This window comes from Erinaceus europaeus, chromosome 3 (assembly GCF_950295315.1).
Source record: "Erinaceus europaeus chromosome 3, mEriEur2.1, whole genome shotgun sequence".
NCBI classification, from domain to species: domain Eukaryota; kingdom Metazoa; phylum Chordata; class Mammalia; order Eulipotyphla; family Erinaceidae; genus Erinaceus; species Erinaceus europaeus.
The window spans coordinates 80533860-80542575 of record NC_080164.1 but is presented as its reverse complement, the minus strand read 5'-3'; the positions used below and the strand labels follow the sequence as shown (position 1 = coordinate 80542575).

Sequence of the window (8716 nt, the reverse complement as noted above, 5' to 3'; positions counted from 1 at the left end):
TTCAATTTCTTTGGCTGTGATTGGCCTATTCATATTTTCTAGTTTCTCTGTTTGATTTTGGAAGTTTGTTTGTATTTAGGAACTTGTCCATTTCTTCTAGGTTCTTTAGCTTGGTGGTATATAGTTGTTAATAGAAGCCTAGGAGAAGATCTTAAGGGGTCTTGGTAGTTTTTATAAGTCAGCCATGAGGGGCTTGATGGTGGTGTACCTGGTTCAGTGCAAATGTTACAGTGCTTAAAGACCCAGGTTTGAACTCCCAGTCCCCACATTCAAGGGGAAAGCTCTGAGGGTGGTAAAGCAGAGCTGCAGGTATCTCTCTTTCTCTCTCCCTCTCTATATCTTTTTCCCTTGTGATTTCTGGCTGTCTCTACCTAATAAATAAATATTTAAAATTTATTAAAAATTAAAAAATACAGGTCAGCTATGTATGGGAATAGAACTTTGTATTTCCTAAGAAATCAGGGGAATTTTGAAATAGGTTATCTGGTGATAAAAAGATAATGGTTTAACAAATAGTATGGTTCTGATTTAGTTATTTATTTTATATTTTTAAAGCTGTAATGGTAAATTAAATACAGACTAATAAATACTGCCATTTCATTTTGTGTCCAAGTTTGCAATGTTACAGAATTTTCATTCCTTAAATAAAGTTTATGTAAAGTTCCATTAGACCTTGACTAAATCCTTAAGGCATCAAATACTGGTGGGAAGTCAAAATTATCTAGTAAAGGGTCTCTGATCTTACTATTATTATATCACAGATGTCAAAATGTTATAGACAACAGCAAGATAAGTATTTACTATTTAGGCCTAACATTGATATGTAAATGAAAACACCAAAACTAATATTTATGTCATGGGAGTATATAAAGTTTTATTTAAAACATCTATTAAAGTGTTTAACAAAAGTCAAATGTGCCTAACAAAGACAAGAAACTATTTTTTACAAATGGAAAATGTTGTCTTATGTTGCATTATTTTTACTATATGTGCTTAACCAGCTACACCACCACTGGCTCCACTCTCTTGTACTACTTTTAAAGATGCTTCTTTTATGAGAAGCTGTTAAATTTAACTCATGTGTCTTAATACATAAGTCATGTTTATCATGCTATAAAAACTTACTTTGGTAATATTTAAGGTCACAAATCAAGTCACTACAGTTCATAAGAAAAACCTACTAACAACACAGCGGGTTAAGTGCAAGTGGTGTGAAGCGCAAGGACCGGCTAAAGGATCCCGGTTCAAGACCCCAGCTCCCCACCTGCAGGGGAGTAGCTTCACAGGCTGTGAAGCAGGTCTGTAGGTGTTTATCTTTCTCTCCCCCTCTCTACTTCCCCTCCTCTCTCCATTTCTCTTTGTCCTATATAACAACCACAGCATCAATAACAACAGCAATAATAACTACAACAATAAAATCAAGGGCACCAAAAGGGAAAATATATAAATATAAAAAATTAAAACAACAACAACAAAAACCCTCTTAACTATCCACTGATTTTTACACTTCACTTTCTGTGAAAATTACTGAATTGAAGTCAGCCTACAAATATAGATTATGTTAACAGAAATATATATATATATATATATTCTCTTTTTAGATTTCATTAGCATTTTGGGATATGGGTATTAAGAGAACCACAGTTGAATAAATTTACATTTCTACTGAAGTAAAAATATTCACAAAAATACAATGATGGCAGATAGCCTGTGTTACACATCCATGTTAACTGTTATGGGAAAACACCATAATACTCTCAAGGAAGTTCACATGCATCAGTGAATACCACCTTTCAAATTACAGTGATCAAAATATTAACTGTCTTCTTATCAAGCTTTTACAAACACCTTCAGTCTTTACTGTCTGAGAAAATCAGCTAGTTTCTTCATAGTTCTCCATCTGTCTTTTAACATGACACTTGTTCCTTTGTTGAATTTCTAATGTGACAGTATTTTAGATCAGTTTCCCTCTCCATATTTCCTGACAACAGATCTCAGATTGTTGTCTTCTTTCCAAAGTTATACCTGTTTTTTCTAGGATGTGTGTGTGTGTGTGTGTGTGTGTGTGTGTGTGTGTGTCTGTGTGTGTTTCAGGAGCTACTAGGTAAGAGTTTAATATACACCTTCTTTTGCCTTCAGTGGTTTTTGTTGCTCATTTACTCATTCTTTTACTTTGACAAGTCTTCACTATTTCCTTTTTCTTAGTAAACTCTTCTTAGTAGGTTCTATGTTTCAAACCAGACAAGTTTCTTGTGAGACCTCTTATTGTGCATCTGCATCAGCTCCAGTTTCCATTTCGATACCATTATTCTTAGTGTGATATCTATAAGGAGATGCTCTTGTTCTTTTCCTTTCCACTACCTTTACTACTGCCTTCATTAGAAAGATTGATGATTTTTCCATTTAGCATACAATTCACATAACTCTTAATTTTCTCTATCATGTGGTTGTAGCTGAAGTGTTGAAAAATAGAATGGAACACATTTTTTTTTCTGAGAGATTATTGTAAGAAGCTTTCCTTTTAAAGACATGTGAGAATTAGGGTCACCAAATATTCTTTCAAAGACTTTAACTGCTTTCGTAAAATTGCCATTTTCCAAACAAACAGCTATAGACTGAATTTAAATTAAATCCTATTTTTCTTCATGAAGTTTGTCATACTCCTTTTCAATAGAAGCCACATGATCAGAGTTGATTGATCCCAAAGGTGTAATTTGTTCATCACTTTCAAATTGTGCATCAAGAGTTTTTTTTCCTGCTGCAATTCTTGTCAAAATCTGACACACACACACACACACACACACACACACACACACACACACACACACACACATATTCTGTGGCTGATAAACTGTTAGTCTGGACATACCATGACTAATGGCTTCGGCGCTGTCACAGGTCCTGTGAAAGTCCTTGGAGTGGCTGTCACGGAAGTTGCATCAAAGAGAGAGGCAGGGGAAGTCAAGCATCCAGCGGGCAGCCACTGCCTTCACTTCAGCTAGCAGGCCCGCATCTTTTTATTCCCCCACTTGGCAGTGGAACAGCTCTTATCACTTGTACTGCATTGGTCATCTCCTGCAGCATCCACCGAATGCTCCTACAGAGGGCTAGTACCCTTCCCATTTACACAGCCTCATGGGCCTGGAGGCCAGGTCTGATTTATTGGTAATATTCAATAATTCTTCACTGCCAAGGAGGTACCAGGTGACCAGTGACCTCTAAATAGGATGGGACAATTCTTGAGTATATTTATTAAAAACAAATGCTTTTTTTCTAAGATTTGAGTCATATTTAAATATGCTCTGAGTCTCATAAACTCCCCTTAATCACCCTGAGTTGCTCTCCAGTTAAGATATGAACAAAGCTCGGGAGGTTGCTGTGGGTTTTGGAAAGTAGACATTTCCTTTAAAAGATCAGCATTGTCTTAGGGTTCAAGAAGACAATGGATAGTTATTGTTATTGTCACATATGACCCTGGATCCATACTCCCAGAGAGATAGAGAATGGGAAGGCTATCGGGAGGGGATAGGATATGGAGATCGGGTTATGGGAATTGTGTGGAATTATACCCCTCTTATTCTATGGTTTTGTTAATGTCTCCTTTCTTAAATAAAAAATAAAAAAAATCAGCATTTTCTCAAAAATGAAACCAAAAACCTAAATTCACTGAACTTAGGTGCTGTTAGAATGGAAATGATATATAATAAATACATGTCTGTAGTTTTGTTGAAAGAGTCATGCATTTTAGAAACCCTACTGTTCAGTCAATTTATAAGTGTTTATATTAAGGAACGGTCCTTGGAAAAAGGGAAAGGAAAAATAACTATTAAAATTGGAAAGCATTCATTTTTAACATTCATTTTTATTTGAAGACCAATATGAAAAGTTTCAATGTTGAAGAACTTTCTACCAAGTTGTTATGAGTAAGTGAACAGGGATGAGATTGAGTTACACCCCTAACTATAAAGCTGACTGTAGCAAACACTATTATACTATGATTCTTTATATCAGTGTTTTTATTTCTGCCTTCTGTGCTACATATTGAAAGTTATCTTTTCTCATTGTGCTTATCTCTTAATGGTAGTTTGGCAATATTCTAACTGCTAATAGCAAACATTTATAGAAAAATCTACCTCTCCTAGGATGATGTGGTTGGTAAAATTTGTTTTATTAACATTAATTTTTCTCATTTAAAAATGTTAGTCTGCTTGATGGCAAAGGTAGCAGGTAGGCATCAGTTCCACATCTTCCCTTTTTTAAATCCTTGGCAGAATTTCAGTTGTATAGACTTCTTGTTTGAGAAATGTTTCACTTCCTGGCAAATTTAAATTGTTGAATGCTACTTCATTGATGAAGGCCACCTGGAAATCATGCTCATTTCATGCCTAGTTGAATGGCTGCATTGCTGCCGCTGCTTTTTAGAGAGGAACAGACTGGTGTTATGAGACTATTCTTTAAAAACCTGGGCAGAGGACATGGAGGATATAAGTGTGTTTTGCTCATTTCTTTTATTCCTCTCACTGATTTTATTCAAATGTAGATGCTTTTGATTTTCTGAATATTATGGTAATGTTATTGTAGTGTCAGAATCTGAGCAAACACCATGCAAGACAACTCTTCTGTAAAATATTATTTGACATCATTATGTTTGCTCTTGTTTTCTATTTCTTTAGGGCAAAATGTTTTCTAGTTAAGAATGAGGGACAATGGCTACCTTTGTTGAATTAAATAGCAGTAAGGTTAGACAATCCATTTTTATTAAAATTATATGTTTATAAAATTATATCACTTGAAAACTGGCGTCCAAATAGAATACTATTTGAAGTTTGTGTCATTCAGATTATTTAAGTTTGTATCTGTAAAAATGTATTGTGAATACATATTACATTTAATTCTTTTGTGATCTAATTATTTTGAACATGTTCAATAGAAACAGTAAAATAGTATATCTTTACAAAAACTTCAGAAAAGAAACATTTGCCAATGTAGAATTGCAAATCTGACATCAAAGGACATTAGTGATTATGATATCAAAATTTTACTGGTAAGTATATTTTAGAATTTATAATTTTAGAAGTATAAAAAATAGACAATTTAGTAGAAATATAATTGGGGCAAAGTTAAAAGCCTTTCTGCAGAAAAACCTTGAATTTCTACTTTTTCCTTTTCAAGTAGAACCAGAGATAGAAAAGAAAACATACCATAGAAGTTTATTCCAGTATGTCAAGAATAGTTTTTTTTATTATTATTATAAAAAGGAAGCATTGGCAAAGCCATAATATAAGAGGGATACAACTCCACACAATTCCCACCACCAGAACTCCATACCCCATCCCCTCCCTTGATAGCTTTCCTATTCTTTAGCCCTCTGGGAGTATGGAACCAAGGTCATTGTGGGATGCAGGAAGGTCTGGCTTCTGTAATTGCTTCCCTGCTGTACATGGGTGTTGACAGGTTGACCCATACTTCCAGCCTGCCTCTCTCTTTCCCTAGTGGGGCAGGGCTCTGGGAAGGCAGAGCTCCAGGACACATTGGTGGGGTTGTCTGTCCAGGGAAGTCTGGTAGGCATCATGTTAGCATCTGGAACCTGGTGGTTGAAAAGAGAGTTAACATACAAAGCCAAACAAATTGTTTATCATTCATGAACCTAAAGGCTGGAATAGTGCAGATGAAGAGTTGGGGGGTCCTACATTTTGTAGATAGCTAATAGGCATATTTTAGTTATATTGAAAAGGGCCTATGGTTATATTAGTTTTTTATGGGTTTTAACTGAATCTATGCTTTCATACTCATTATCAGATCTGGGAAATTAGTCGACTATTGTTCTGATTAACATGAATGCTTACTAAATAGTCCTTTTGGAATTTCAGTACAAATTGGCTTTTTCTTCTTTTTTTTGCAGTTTTATTATATTGGTGATGAAATATGACTGTGGATGATTCTAGGAAGCAAATCAAATTACAGTTATGCGTAATAAAAACTCACAGACACAAATTTTTGCTTATTTTTTTTTTTGCCTCCAGGGTTATTGCTGGGGCTCGGTGCCTGCACCACAAATCCACTGCTCCTGGAGGCCATTTCCCCCACTTTTGTTGCCCTTGTTGGTTATTGGTGTTGGTGTTACTATTATTGTTGTCATTGTTGTTGGATAGGACAAAGAGAAATCTAGAGGGAAAGGGAAGACAGAGAGGGGGAGAGAAAGATAGACACCTGCAGACCTGCTTCACTGCCTGTGAACAACTCCCCTGCAGGTGGGGAGCCAGGGGCTCGAACCAGGCTCCTTATGATGGTCCTTGCACTTTGCGCCACATGCTAACACGCTGCACTACCACCTGGCCCCCATATGCTTATTTTTTGTGTGTTCAAATTCAAATAGTTTTTTTCCTAATATTTAAAATACTATTTTTGGACTTATTATTTACTCTTTCTTTTGTTCCTATTCAAAATAGTGTTTTTTCACCAAAATCTTATTTAATTTATAGCAATAGTGCAGAATAATAACAGCTAACATTTATCTAGTACATACCATGTCTCAGGGAGCACTTAGAGAAATTAGTATGAACCCACTGGACACAAGTTATTTTTTTTCTGTAATATAGGTGTTAGTAGTATCCCTTCTTGATATGTTTTTACTTTAGCATGGTAAAATGAGATGAGAAAACTGAGGTAGGAATATGAAAGTTGTGTTTTTCCAAGAATGTAAATTAAATCTTTAGCAATGCTGAGCATTAAATGGAAGAACACTAAAGTGGTGGTTAAGAATTTAGTTTAAATTTAACATTAGGTCCAGCAAAATATATCATCCAGATTGTTTGCCTGCTTTCTCATGAGCATGACCTCATTTCAGGCTTAGCCCCCACTGCACTGAAAGAAGCTACAGTGATATGAGATCTTTCCCTCTCTTTGTCTTTTTCTATTTGCAAAAGTAAGTTGGAGTAGTGAAGCACTCATAACAGAATAAAACAGTACAAAAACATTAAGCCTAGTCTCTGGCATTAACTCCTGCATATTCTCAGGAAAGTTATTTGATTTTCATATGTCTTAGTCATTCTCACAGAGAGAATAGATGCCAGTAGTAAATTTTAATCCCAGGCTAAAACAAGATACTGACATTTTAAAAGGCTTATGAGTATGGAAGAAATACTTAAAAATCTAATTATACTGACATTAAGTTTCCTATCAGTTATTGCTTCAGATGATTGAAAGAATACAATTTTGTGGTTATTTCTTGTTAAAAACAATTTGATAATTTAAATAAACACACTGAGACAAATACTTTACTATATTTTCACAAACTGTATGTATCTCATTATCATTCTGACCAGTGGACTTCATTTTATGAAAATTTCAGAACAAAAACTTGTGGGATTATGTGAAAGCATGGTAGAGCATATGGGAACTCCCCCATCCTTGAGATGGAGGTCTGAAAAGACACCCCACCTGTCAGTCTCTCCCTTTAGGGGATAGAGCTTAGAGGGAAATGCTTTCCTGACTCAGTTCCCCCTTTTCAGTCTCCCAGGCTTCACAGAGGCCTACAACCTCTAACACTTAACTCATTCCCCTGCTACAAACCAAATGGTTGCCTGCTTGAAAGTTCACTTAAAGTTTACTATAAGTTCACCGTAGTTGATCACATACAGACTACTTACTCTTCATCATCCTGCCTTGCCAGTAACGTAACAATGAGACCCCAACACTCTTATTTCTCCGTTTTTTGATCACCATGTCTTACAACAATGCCCTTCCCTTCCCTGCTTTATCTCACTCTGCTGGTTTAGCTACCATGTTTTTCTTAATTCCTTTAGATAATTAACATCTCTTGCTTCATGGTAACTAACTGTCCTGACCTTTTGTTATCTCATCAATTCTCATCATTCCTTAGCCCTCCCCACCATAGGGGTACTGACATTTTGGAAACCTATGATTATTGACATATGTGAAAAATGTTCTTTGTCCCACTTTGCTATATAAGCCCTCTCTCTTTCTGAATAAAATTGGAAGTTCATACCTGAATTTCTCCTTGTGTTCCCTTCTGCATCATGTGCATCCCTTGAATTGGTGATGTGGGAAGCCAGTGGCTACCCACGTGAGCACCAGCGAAAACTTTTTTCAATCTTTGTGTCTAAATTTGAATTTAGAGGAATGTGTGATTATGTAACTTTGTTGTAATTTTATATATCTTTTGTTTTAAATGCAAAATTGTCCAATTGAATGCAATGGTATAGTGTAGCATGTCCATATACATTGCAAATCTAGGTACAACTTAGGGACATCTTTGTCACTCATACACTTGCTTGTGTTTCAATAAATATATGGCATCTTTTATAATGCCATCATAGAATAAAGATTTCATATGTTTCTGAATATTTAAATTCCCTTCAATTCTAAGTCATAATTTAAGTTTTAATAGCATATATTCACTATTTTAAATTTTAAGAATTTATTTTTATGGGGGGAGGGTTCCCAACATGGGATATGATGACAGAGGACCTAGAGGGGATTGAATTGTTATGCAGAAAACTGAGAAATGTTATGCATGTATAAACTACTGTGTTTTACTGTTGACTGTAAACCATTAATCTCCCCAATAAAGGAAAAAAAAAAGAACACATTTTTTTTACATGAGGTGAAATTCATTAAATGCTCAATCAGTAAACAAATCTTTATTAAGTGCACACTATATAGAAGAATTGGGCTGTTGCTTGTAACAGCTCAG

At 35.3% G+C, this 8716-nt stretch overlaps 1 pseudogene; it reads right to left on the bottom strand.

The window, feature by feature from the left end:
* Window positions 1–2262: 2262 nt before the first annotated feature.
* On the bottom strand, window positions 2263–7725 carry LOC103118632 (telomeric repeat-binding factor 1-like; annotated as a pseudogene).
* Window positions 7726–8716: the final 991 nt, after the last annotated feature.